The 14,236-nt window shown below is 32.1% G+C and overlaps 1 protein-coding gene across 5 annotated transcripts in view; it reads left to right on the top strand.

Moving 5' to 3' along the window:
- The window catches only part of LOC108567415 (protein hu-li tai shao), a 33,812-nt gene that overhangs the window by 8,549 nt on the left and 11,027 nt on the right, over positions 1 to 14,236 (top strand). For 3 of the 5 annotated variants that reach the window (XM_017927851.1, XM_017927849.1, XM_017927852.1), the window contains exon 1: positions 13,088 to 13,300. The exons of the other annotated variants lie outside the window; for them this stretch is intronic. The gene's annotated coding sequence lies outside the window, so the exon portion shown is untranslated. Of the gene's footprint in view, positions 1 to 13,087; positions 13,301 to 14,236 lie in introns of those variants that run through there. 5 annotated transcript variants of the gene reach the window in all.

The following is a 14,236-nucleotide window of genomic DNA, read 5'->3' as shown; positions in this document are numbered from 1 at the left end:
TTTTTTCTCGCTCTATTTTTAGACCATGAATTACGGATTTTCAGGGAGCCTGAAACTCCTTATTTTTATTTCCCTCTTCGATATTATTCCTTTCCTCTTTCTTCCTGTTACAGTTTAAATATAGACTCGGTCGAGCTACAAAATTCATAACAAAAAAAAAAATATACAGCATTCCACACGTACAGGCTATAATTACTCAAACGCGGGAAGGTTAAATATCTGGGAATCACTTGTTTCTACAGTAATCGAACAATCTTAATGTTATTGAAAAATAAATTCATTGCCAATTCAAATTCCAATTGTTTATGTGAAGGATTACAATAATGAAATTATTTATAATATTGATTCATGTTAAATAAGGTATTCACTATGTTTACTCTTCCATAAAGACCTCTTTTAGCATCTTTCTCAGATTCGATTAGGATGATGATGATAATGGGATTTACCTTTAACATTATACACCTCCAGAATTTCTTTTAATATTTGCTAATCCCATACGCACTCACCTTGTTTTTTTTTTGTTGAAAAATTGAACAACAAATGCATCTCATTTCAAAATTTATTTATAAGAATTTGTATCTCAATGTGATGATTCTCATGAATTTTCTTAATTTCTTGATAACAAGAAATTATATCAAAATATTTTTTTTTAAAATATCATTTTAAGAACTGCGTCATCATCATTCGCCTATGTTTATAGAATGTTGTTTACCTTCAGCAATGTAATATTCGGATAGGCAGGAAACGAAATTTTGATGGACAAACATTATTCGAATGAATAAAATTATTTTTAATGTTAATATCAACTTGCGATTTCTTACATACGTTTGCTTTTATTTAATCACCGAGATTACAATTATTATCTGCGAACAAAAATAAACATATTTTTCATTTAATTTAACATATTTTCAAATTAATTTTATTTATTTAGACATTTTAACTGTACTTTTTTTTAAATTTATTGTGTAAACTTAATGTTTCGAAATGTTTAATCAAACATTTAGTGTAATTATATTGGATTGAGTGATTATAATTTTTTTTTGTATTTTATACGGTAATAAATGGAATTTGTTGAATTGCAAATGGTCGATTCATTAAATTCCATTTATAAGCGTATAAAATACATTCTCGTTATAACAACATTTTATGGTGTAGCAACTAAGAGAGAAAAAAAACTATATTGTGTCAATCCATTAAGTTATTAAGTAATCACAAGAAGGAGAAGAAAAAAGGAGAATCCGAATGTGTTTTAGTATCGACGTAACAGTTCATCAAACTGTGCTATAAGGTTTCTCAATAGCAATGAACATACAGAGATGAATAATCCGAGTTCATGTACAAAACATATCCGCTCGAAAACGTATTTATTTATAGATATAGAAATAAGTGAAAGTGTGTTAAAAGGAAGTTGAATGAAAACCCATGTACGTTGTTTATAATCGCACGAAATTCATTTACAAATTAAGCATCCATGTAAATGTTATATTCTTTCCGTGTCGAAACTACTGCTGCCGCCGTCGCTAATTAATAACCTAATTAATTAAATTAATTGCTTTTGGGCGTTGTCTGTTTGTTTTTTTTTTCAACCGTCGTTTATAATCCGCCATTTTTGCGATCGAAATTGTACGTGCGTTAATTTTGGCCGTCGCATAAACAGTTCACTTCATAGAAATGGCCGATTGCCAGAAGACGCAACAATTTTGAAAGAGAGAAAAAAATATAATAAAAGATCGTCTACATTTTATATGAGAGTCAACATTTAATAAATTTGAGAACACATTGGGCATTGTTCGGCTGTGTTTATAATAGCGTGTTTGCCTTTGTAGGAATCCAAAAACTGGATCGGTGGAAATGAATGTTGGAATATAAAAAAAAATGGCTCGTGTCAATGGATCGCATCCGGTACATTTTTTTGACAATGAACGGATGAACTTCGCGACGCTCCACTTCTTTTGTTGTTCAATATCCAGTGAATCATCTCATGCGGATTTGTTAAATGGTTTACAACAGTGATTCTCAAAGTGTGGGTCGCGTAAAATATTTGGGGGGTCGCAAAAAAATAATATCAGATCAATTCTGGTTGATTTTCTACACGTACCCATTCTTCGGGGGAGTTGCAGATACTTTTTATGTCCAAAAGAGGGACCAAAAAGTTTGAGAATCACTGGTTTACAATATAACAAAATTATTGTGATGTTAAAATTATTTGAACATTCAGTCAATTCGTGTTTAATTTACAATTAATTTATTATCTTTCTGTTCAAAAAAGTGTAATTTTTGTTAATATTTTGCTCATAGAAATTTTATTTTTGTTTACTGAAGTTTTGTTTCTATATCTTTTATATAATTATACCTAAATATCTACTTTCTGTGCGTTATTATATTATTTCAATGCAAAGGATTCGAGTAAAATTTGTTTATTTTGTTCGACTAGATTTTCCATATTTTCAATTATTTAATCAAGTATTATTCGCATTAATTTTATTGACAATCTATCCAGTGAAAACATGGATTTGATGATGTAATTATTGAAATTTTACCATATGCTAATGTTGTTTCATCACAATAACTTTTCATTATTTGCCGTTGAAATATTTGCATTATAAAGAAAGTGTAGAATAGGAACCAAAGCATTACCTTGCGGTACTCTTGATATAAATGCAATGGATCTTTAATTATACTTGTTCTACTTTTTGAAACCTGAAGTTTCTTTTAAGGTGCCGTTTTTTAAACATTTAAAGTTGTAGCCAATTATTTGTAATTTAATGCTCTGGCATAAATTACTATTTTCCGCAAATCATCTTTTAAAATATAAGTTGCTTCTATGATTTTTTTTTAAATTGACTGTACAGTAAACATTCTTTATCGTACAAAATACAGATACTTTTTAATACAATTATTATTTTGTATCGAAAACAATGAAGTGGAAAAACAGTAGTTTAATTGTTTTATTCATGTGTATAATGTTTGTTCAAAAAGGAAAACAGATTAATTGGTAAATATCTTATTAAGATTATTAATAATTGCATTATTTAATGTCAAAATTTGACTATACACAATAAGCAAAAGGGTTAGTTTTTTTAAAATTAATATCTATTGCCTATAATTCCGAAGCTTGTTTTTTATTGTAATTAAAAAGTAAGCCTGCTCATCTCCTAAATAATGTATATGTTTCTAAGAGAATTGTCATTGAATCATCGTCATTGCATAATCGAAGCCGCTTTATCAGTTGAGAATCTAAGGATTCCTGAGAATTTCGAAATTCGGACTAGGCAGTGTTGCATCGTGTTTTTTTCGGTGGTTTTCGTACCGCTATTATTATTATTTTTCTCTGATCGGACTGCCTTCTCTCCATTATACGAATGTGTGTTAGATAATTTCTAAAAATAAATGGACAACCTTGACTCGCCGGCTTGTATACAAGTATATATGAAATGGCTACGATATAATTCCATTTATAAACTCCCGATGAAATCATTTTATTTTCCACAGACGGAATGCGCGCTCCTTCTCAAAGGGAAAAAAAATAAATTGAAAAGAACACAAAAAAAAAGATAATAGAAAGAGAGAAAATGAAAGGCGACAATGATGGATACCTCCTGATTTAGGTCCAACGAAAATAAATGCTCTTATCCCGAAGGATGCCGCTGTGCATCGCTTTTACACCTCATCAACTATGAAAGATTTGGGTTCTTTGAATTCACTTGTAATTAATTTCGTTTTTTTTTTACAGGTGAGAAAACGTATTCCTCCTCATAATCCTTATCATTAAATCGCTGTAATTCGTAAGTACAATCTATTATATTTGTCTTTTCGCATTCTCCGTAACAAATATTATTTCATTCCCCTCTTATCGGCTCGGATAAAGGTCGGCCGTATCTACAAACATTCGTAGCGTTCTCGGATTCTACGAAAACATAAAAATGAGACACGTCCCCCTACGAAAATATACAACATTGAATCGATACCGAAAGACAAGTTCAACGCACCCATCGCGTGTCCCACCCAAAAAATAAATGTATGGTACAACATATGCCTCACCACCTGTAATTATGTCCCTTCGCGTTTGGGGCGTTGTCTGGCCAAACATTTTATATTTTTTTTCGTTATTACGTAATAATGGTTAATGCCCTCCATTCGGTAATTGCCAATCTGGACGAGTATCGTTGACCGTGGGACGATGTTAGATTAGATCATCAAATCTGCATGGAACCATGAATAACCGAAATGTTCATCTTGTTTTTTCATTTCGTTCAAGTATAGCCATATTTCAATTAAATCGTTCGTTTGTCAATGATGTACGACAAGCTGTCCTTCGAACGGGTTTGTTTGCAATACCGTAACTAGGACGAGCCACAATCTAAACCAATTCAGTGGTAGAATGGTAGACGGCGATTGCAGTGATGGCTTTACAAACGTACGTAGAGAGAGACGTAAACCGTAGATGGAAAAGCGCATGTAACCGTTTCCACCATAGTCAACTTCTCTCATTTATCTTAATTTAAAAACGTTTTTCAGCACCCACGGAATTTACAGCTATCAGAAAACTGTTAGACGACTATTGGTACTTTGTTTACTTGTGTTGATGAACGGTTACTGTAAATAATTATAAATATATTAATTTACTACGGCGAAATGCACACACAAACAACATACGAAGAAAGTGCAAATACCGTACGAAATTCCATTTCACACACACAATCCTTCGGACTTTCTCGTTGCCGTTATTATTATCTAACCGGAAATTAATTCGCTGCCATTTTGTTTGTTGCAAATGGTATGCAAATCATCTTTTTCACTCGATCGACACGAATGACCATCATCTTCACTTTTAGTGAACGCACCAATTATGACTCATTCAACGAACTAACGAACCGAAGTTTATGTTCTACTTTCATTTATTCTGTTTGATCATTGGATTTGACCAAAGATTCACTGTAATAATCTAATTAACAAAATTATACCGTAAAAAAGTAAAGATATTGGCATTTAAATGTAATTTAATAATCTTAAAATTATCCTTGTATAAATTGACCTTTATATAAATGTATTCAATAAGTTAACAATTTTCAAAATGAAGACAATACAGCTTCCATAAATTTATGTGAATGTGACTGTCACAAAATTATACTTGATTAAATTCATTAACTTCATAAGTAAAACGGTTGCAATGAGAAAATTATATTTTTAATGGATCGTTTGATAGTTCTGCATTTACTGTAATATATCTATAAGTTTATGGTTCTTCTTTTATCAGAATGTTATTTAATTTTAATTATTATATAATCGAAAAGATATATAATAGAAACTAGAATTATATACTGGAATAAATTGCAAGAAGTAGTGTATCTATTGGGAATTGCATTGTGCACTCGATATGCCAATAGTTCGAAACATGCTCGAGTTAACATTAATCTCGCAGATCTTCAGCTCGGTTCGAGGGATTATCGTGATTTTCCGTCTAGCCATAAGCAGGCGGAGCAAAGGCTGTTGAACCGCGAACCCAGTTTTTTCTCTCCTGTACTTCTTCTCTTCTTTCTCTCTTTTAATTCATCCACACATGATTTCTTCGGGTCGTCCGTCCATCAACATAATGGATGTAAAGATATTTTGCTGATGAATCTAATGGCGAGTCATTAAATGATAGATCGACTGGTTTCCTCGTTCCTCAACCATTATTATTTCCTGCATTCAGATTAATAAAATTCACCTCTTCAAGTAATTTATATTGATAATTATTGCAGTTATTTGTGTTTAACATTTCTTCAACAGATTTGTTATGAAGTAAATTATGAAACTTACAAGCTCTCGGCAAGGTAAAAATAATTGATAAATTTTTTGCTTGAAGTAGCAACAATTTTACTTTACAATTATACTTGTGTCATAACGTTAAGTAGACCTCTGAATGACTTCAATTAAATGGAATGCTTTTCTCAATGAAGGAATTGAAAATTTTAATATGACTGAATAGTTTTTTTTTTCAATATTATGAAACCTAAATGCACTCGATGTTATAATGCTAAGTCGGCTCAGAGGAAGAGAGAGAGAGAAAAATCTGGATTGCAGATAGTGATAAGTGGCGATTACGTAAGTGCCAATACGTGTGTGAACGTTGCGCGGAGTTGGGGAGGAGGCGGCATTGACAATTACAAAACGAGCGGATTGATGCATTCTTTCCATCCACTTCTCTCTTTTTTATATAAAGTTGTGTACTGTTGCCGTTTGTTGTGTAATTATTTAATGGAACAAAGCATTGTTCGCGCGTCACAAATTGGAAGAAGCAGAGCAACGGAATTCGTTGACCTTCTTCTCCGTTCCATCCATCTATCCATTTCTTTTTTTCTTTGGGTCGTGCAGTTTTCTTAATATTTTCTTAGCCATGTTGTTGATGATCAACGTTGTAACGTCATCATGAGCATCATCATCATCCATGGCCTCATATAACTGTCCATTAGTCGCGACGCCGGTCTTTTATGTCTGGCGACGATTCGTGCGCGACCTCATTGACTTCCGGTTTCCGGCGTGCCGTTCGAAATTGTCCTCTCCGCCATGTTCCGAAATCGGCGCCTCCAATTACAATTCATGATCACTTTTGAAAAGCACGTACGGAAGCTCATCGGCGAGTAAAGAGAACTTATTTATAAATAAGAATGAATAGTAACCCGATGTGTAGTACTGCATGTCTCTTACGCAACAGCTCGGTATTGAGATTACTGCTATCTATCAACTCGGCAGTTCATTGATATCATTAGTTTTTATTTTTTTGAAATGAATATTATCGTCCACGCCTTACTGGCATTAACTTCATTTTATTTCCAAAGCCCTACGGAAAGGAATAAAACAGAAATGAATCACATATATATTATATAAAAAAAGCAATTCTGCGTGTATAAAGGAGTGTGCTTGCAGTCATTCAACCCGAATAATCAATAACCGCACGAGCTTGGAAACTAGTTGATTGGGTCTGCACACACAAAAGCCATACTACTCTCTTCATTTAAATCTTCCGGATTAGATTGTATAGAACTTTTATTATTTTTTTTTTACTCCCTCTCTCCTAAACTTATTAATTGCGAAACGAAGCGATGCCCAAACTTGTATTAACCAATTTTAAAAATTCAATAACCTTCTCTTCTCTCGCTTTTGTTCTTTCTCACTCTTCATCTATCTCAATTCAATATCGTGTAAAATCTTAATAGACATGTGTGAGTTTTTATATGTTACATCGAACGTGCGGAGTTATTTTTTTTTTTCGTTCGCTCTTTCTTAACACATATAAAACGTCAGAGATTCCGTTATGTATTTCACCATAAAACGTAAAGAAATTGCGGCCAAACGGGCGACGGGGCTTTGAGGAAAACGAGTTCTCCTCTGCGGTCAATTCAAGCCGTATTAGTACGTTCGTTCCCTTCGTTAAACTTATTTTGTGGCACAGTAAAACCGAAGTTGTAATATTCTTAACGCACGCCACGGATTATCCCAGTTGCAAACTTTGCATAAACCGTTCGATAAATAATTTAATTAACTACTTGATTTAAAGTCATAATATTAGTTAAATTAGTATTTTTTTTGTTTTTATTTGTTCATTTAGTAAATTGATCAAGCAGTTTTCGCGATGATTCATTCCTTGGGATGAAGATATTTAATTTTATAGGATTTTACTGCTTTCACTTAAGCTAGTTACGTCTTTAAGTATAAATGTGTGGGATTTCGCTTAAATGGCACTCACTGTATAAATTAAAGTTAACTGAGAAAGTATCATATTTTTAAATTGGCGAATTAAATAAATATAATCGAGAAAATTTAAATGCTGACGTTATTACTACACTATAGAAATGTATATATAATTTATGCTACATCGTTTGTTTAGAGATAATCATAACAAAGAAGGTATTCATTTATTAAGTAAATATTATGTAATATAAAAGTAATAGCTAATATGGTGACATCTATATCCAAATAATGGTAACTTATATAAGAATTGGACACAATCTTTCAATTCAAAGCGCTTCAAAATAGCAGAAATGTTATAAAGCTGACAATAAGTAAATAAGGAAGATTTATTTGTTTAAACTAATGAGGTTTTAAGTATGCTAATGTATATATCTAATTAGTACATGACACATGAATCGTACATTACATGTCGCAAATAATCAATAATTTAAATTAAGCAAATGTCAATAAATTGACGTAATGTGTTTGTTGCAATTGATTTATTGTTCTTAGCTATCATTTAATTATAGTAAACATTTATTGTATTTGTGCAATAAATAACAATTAAGTAAAAAGTACTTTTTTGTGTATGAATGAATACTTTATATTTTATTAAATATTAGCTTACGAATTTCCACTTTACGTAAGAATTAATAAATTGATTCTTAAAACTACTGAATTTTCGTAATTTTGCAAGAAGTTTAAAAAATATATAACTGTAAGATTTATATTAATATTTAACTTTAAAACATGTATTATGTAATGTAATTACTTTCATCATTTCTTTGTTAATTTATAAAAGATTATATAAAACAATGTTGGACTTAACGGATTGTGAAATTCCGAAAGTCTTATAAGTTTTATTAAGTAATTAATGAGAATCATTTTAACTGGAACTGCGACCATTCAAGGTTCATCATCGTTTATTCAACAGTTAAGTTACCAGAATCCGGTTTTTTGTAATAATTTGGTTAAGTTCTAAAATATTCTCATTCAATGTTATTAAGAACAACAAAGATAGCAGCGTTTTATGGTAAATTATAATTATTTAGTTTAATTATAGTAGATGTGGCTTTGATGCATTCGTTTCAATTTCTAAAATACATATTTATAAAAAGAAAACACTATTAATGTTATTAATTGAAAATAGAAAGTAATGGTTTTATTTACCAACATAAATATTCTATTATTGTTTATGGACAACCGCAGCATTTTAAATAAGTTACAAATAAGGAGCAATTAATTTTCACCTTTAAAAAAAATAATTCGTGCTTAGCATGCTTTCGTAAAGTGAAAATTATTTATCTATAAATGTCTTTCATACAAAATTCGTGAAATATCTCTATAAAATAAATTTATTTACTTTAAAATAAAGTAAAGTTTATTTTCAAACGGTGAATCGTATACGCATTTAAATAAATCTGTTATTTATTTCTATGTGTTTTTTCACAATGTGATGGGAATTTATATTAGTTTTTAACATCTATTTAAATGCAGCGATGCATTTTCTTCTTGGTAATTGAAGAATTAATTTTCTAAACATGTGAAAGTTACGTACACACTTTACTAACATTAATAATTTCCTAATGAAAGTCTTAATTTCGATGGATTATAATGAAAGCTGCTTGAATGGAATCGGTAAAAAAGCAAAACAATATTTAAGTTGTTTTATTTTCTTCCTTGACGACATATTTACGGACGTTAGCTTATTTATAGCCATGACCAAATTTTTCTTTTTATTTGTGCTTCTAAATTGTCGCTCGGAATTACGTAACAGTAATTTATTGATACTCAAAAAGACACCGATGATTTCAGCTAATCAAAGTAATTACGTGCAACATTTTTATATAATACATAATAAATTAATTTAACCTTTGTGTTAAGTTTAAAATTACATTTTATGCAGTAGAAATTGATGTAACAAGTCTTAATAAAGAACTTTTACTTGTAGCTCCAAAAGAATATGTATATTATTGTAACTTGAGATACATTTCTATGTGTCGATTTAAAATGTTGGCATTTTGTTTATTTAACCAATGACAATGCGATTTAAGTATTAAGATTTCGATTGTTCAAAAATATGTATGAGCTCCGAAGAGAATGAAAAATGAAGATTTTATCTTCGTCTTTAGAGATTTATTTCTTCTTTAACCTTGATTATCACGTTGGTGTCTTTAATATTTTTAATATGGTAATTCAGAGTCTGCAAGGAATAAATGCATCACTTTTTAAATCTGTGTATAAGGTCATAGCGTTACTTGCTATTTCTTCATATGTAGATATAAAATAGTCTGATGCATTTTGAAAATTCAAGTTGAGAATCTTTGAAACCAAGAAGTATTCTTAAAAAATCGGATCTTTTACAACTTATACCATATGAATATTAATTGATGAAATTTATTTAACGAGAAATATAGTCTTCAATTGTGATAACGTGATTAATTACATAATTATGAATTTCTTCCCCTATATTTGTAGCTTTGAAGATCATTGATTTGCTACATAATTTATTGTATCACAGAAGTCGACCTACGGCTTTAATCTGACAAATGAATGATTCACTCATTCAAAATCACTGCTGGGATGTAATCTTCAAGAATAGCAATTCTCTGTAACGCGTTATGTAATCTTTGAACCTTGAGATGTCAGATTAAACTTATTAATGGTGATTAATAAAAGAGAGCAGTAGGAAGGAGGATGAGGAAAATCTAAGTGAGATTCTGCACAATTTGGGTTAAGGTTGACCGTTTAGCGTGGATTGGCTATTTCTGGCGAGGAATGCTGTGACAGCTTAATGTATGGTAATAGATAGATAATTGATATGGTGGATTTTGTCACTATCGAATTGGAATTATTGTGATTAGGGAATATATGAATTGAATAATACTAATGAAACCATATAAGGCATAAACTGTGGCTATTGTTGTAACTTAGGTATAAATCCTATCTATGTAAGATAATTTGTAAGCAGATTTTCTTTGGATTGCTTTGATGTTTTCAGTGTGAGAGGGAATGTTTTGCAAATGTAAAAATAGATGCAGGATGTGCGTCGATTCCATCCTATCCTATTTGAAACTCTCTTATTCTAACCTCTCCTATCGCTATTGTACGTTGCATGTGTGTTACGAATCGGAATCGATTAGCTGGTTGGCGTTTAAGCGAGTTATATACCAAAGTCGACGACCTCAGTCGGCGTCGACGACGTCGCGACGCCTCCCCGCCACCCATCGTCCATCCACGAATCACAAAAGAAACCGAACGGCATTCGCACGTCGGACATTAACATTTTATTACCCCTCCGGCCATTGCGTAACAAGCCGGCTGCGAGCCTCAAAATGGGACCGACACTATGTCATTAGCATGCACCTAATTACGTGCATTTTACATCATTATTTACTCGATTCGAGAACAATTAAATCAATTATGAACGAGTGAAAATGGGTTAGCTGTACTTCGTTTTGTAATCACAGTAATATGTTGTTGTTTCTGAAAATTTCCATCTTTTGTTAGTTATTAGTTATCAGTCAATTTCTTGAAGGTCAAAGTAGTGCAAGTACTAATAGATTGTTGCTATTGAATCATTCATAAAGTGATATGTAAATTTAATATGCATGAATTGTGGAAACTTGAAAATAATGCTCGGTGTAGGATTGCAAAAGTTATTGTTTGAAGTAAAGAAAGCATTATATAAATTGGAATACTAAAAGTGAATGTAACATTATCCTTTATTTGGGAGACCTCTAGGTGCTTAGGTAGGCGGTCGCAAATCAAGCTGTCCCGTTTCAAATCCTGTCGCACATTCGCATTTATGGCGGAATGGAAATATCCATGAAATACCCTTGTTTTTCCCGTTTCGTCGCTGATCAATACTTCGTCCCCCAAACTGGCACCATTCTAGCCTACATTCGCAGTTTTTATGTACGTAAATGTAACAAAAAATCGAATCAATACAAAACATGCTTTGCAACAATGTTCATATCAGAAATTCATATCAGAAAAAAAAAGTTAATAGCAATGCAGCAATTTTGTACATAAGCAAAACCACTCTAATACTCCACCCATGGATACTAAATTGATAAAGCGACACCCTTTGAAGGATCCTTGCGTCTTAGCACTAATACATTTTGGTTTTCAGAAAGGGTCTTTAATTGATTGAATTAGCTGAGGAGCTTCATCAATAAAGACCGCTCCGTGAATCCATTTGCGAATTGATCCTTGTTCCAGTTGGGTAAACGTAATTTCATCAATTAAATTACGTTACCTGTTCCAATATTGATAGATCCCATATTGAGCTGAGCCGTTTCTGTCTTCTCACAGTTGGTTTAATATTGATCGGAAATTTCTGTGGAAATTTGATATATTAGCTTTAAGCCTCAAGGGAACGGACAAGAGAGTGTCTTATTACGTTCGAGGATTACCGGCGTATGTCTCTTAGTGTTATTTCAAGAATTTGAAATCAATTCGTAACTGGTTTTAATCTTTTGAAATATTAATTATAAATCAAGTAACTTAACACAGATTATTAGTGAATTAAAGCTTTCGTTTATGATATTTATATTTAGTTTATTGACCATTGCAAAAGTAAATATTTAATTACGTGATGAGTTATGGTTCTTATTCTATTAGCAGTATTCTAAGTGGTACTTACTACTTATTAGACAACTAATTGCTACTCGCTCAATATAGTAAAGTTTTTTTTATGTCACTATTAAGTATGTGATCTTGTTAATTTTGTACAATTTTACGAACATACCAGATTTGGTATTGAATTATATAAGAGTATAGGAGTAACGTTATGCATTTACATTTGAAGTCCTCTTTGTTCCATTTGAATGAGAAGTGTAAATTCATCCTCGTGCCTAAACAAAGCGGAGATGAAGAGTATTGTTGATGGGTTATGAAGCATCTGGTGGGTTAGAAAATTAATCTTATTAGAAATCAATCGGGTCTACAGTTTTGAAGAATCTGGTCTCTATATTTTGATAAGCACTCTAAAAATAAGTAACTCATTACTGGTATATCACGGAATATGACCGTCATCCATTAATATTTGAAGACCACTTGCTTCTGAACGGATCCTTTTGAGAAATGCAAATGCATCTTTAAGATAAGCGCGCAGAAAGAAAGTGGTAGTTGATGAGAAAGCAAAAGTCTTTGTTCCAATGCTACCGGGTCGTTGGTGGTTTGAAGGAGGAAGGGTTTGTGCATAGAGAGAGAAAAAAGAAGGGAACAGGGTCAAGAGGGCCTGGGCGCGGGAAGCTGATGCAACACATGTCCTGTTCCTGGATCGATAAAACAACGGCGCCGGCGAAAGTTGCAGCCAGCCCGGGCGACGCGTATCGACAAATTTAGGACGCCGGCGTCGATCCTGGCTGGAGCTGTCTGCCCCATTTCCCAGCCGCATCCTCCATTGAGAGGATCAGATTTTCCGATTGATCCGCATTAAATATTATACCGGATGTAATCACCAAGAGAAGTCGGTAACGGCCTCGGCGATGGGGGGCCCCACCGTGGGTCCCCCTTCACATCGTTCAGATGGTCTTCGGATTCTTTGATTCTTGAGAAGAGCGAGAAGATGCCGCATCTGGTAACTTTTGCACATCATTACTAATATAATCAGTACATGGTTTTCATTATTTCACACTCATTTATTACATACTTCCAAACATATTGCTTTCAATACGACTCTTGAGAAGTACCATTAAATGTTTATTAGCATGTTTGTAATTTACTTTAGTACAAAAAGAAATTGCATGAAAGTATGTTTAAAACAAAATCAAATAATGATAAATGCCAAACATAAGATCCAAATGTCTTGAATCATTTCTTAATTATAAGATAGATTCTTCTATTAAATACATAAGGGTGTCGCCCAGTTATTGATTTTCAAAATGGCAGACATGAGTTTAATTTTAAGTGAAAAAGAAAACTTTTATTTATTACTTCATCGATGAAATTTCCATATTAACAATAATTCTGATTACATATACATCATTATTTATTGCTATATTTAGTGATGAATTTGAAACTTTAAGGGTGTGGTACCCTATGTTTGTTAAACTATAAACTGTTGCTTTGAATGTAGCTTAAATTTAATCATGAAATAATAAATAATTATAAAATATCAATGTATAATTTGTATTTAAAAAAATGGTCGATATTAATTTTCAAAATGGCGCTACCGGTAATAATTTGAAAGAAAGAATAGCCACCTCTTCCATGTATACTACAAAAGTATATTGATATAAATTGATGTTGAGAATGCTTTTAAGGGCATTGACACAAACGCACAAGAGGAAGAAGAAGAGGAAGGCTTTGTCGAGTGTGTGATGTCTGCATTGCCGTTGTCAAGAAGCGATTATATGACTTGACTTGAAAAACCGTTCCCCGTTTCCGCCTCGACACAAACAAACAAAAATATGCGATGCCTCCAGAAGCGTATGGTCATTGCCCAATGAATTTTAATTGCTGTCTTCTCTGTCTTCATTTCGCGGAAACAATTTCGTCTCTGTTAATTAATTAA

Source organism: Nicrophorus vespilloides, unplaced genomic scaffold (assembly GCF_001412225.1).
Source record: "Nicrophorus vespilloides isolate i.1.1-1 unplaced genomic scaffold, Nicve_v1.0, whole genome shotgun sequence".
NCBI lineage: Eukaryota > Metazoa > Arthropoda > Insecta > Coleoptera > Silphidae > Nicrophorus > Nicrophorus vespilloides.
Note: the sequence above shows the minus strand (reverse complement) of the source record. Positions and strands in the feature narration are given on the sequence as shown.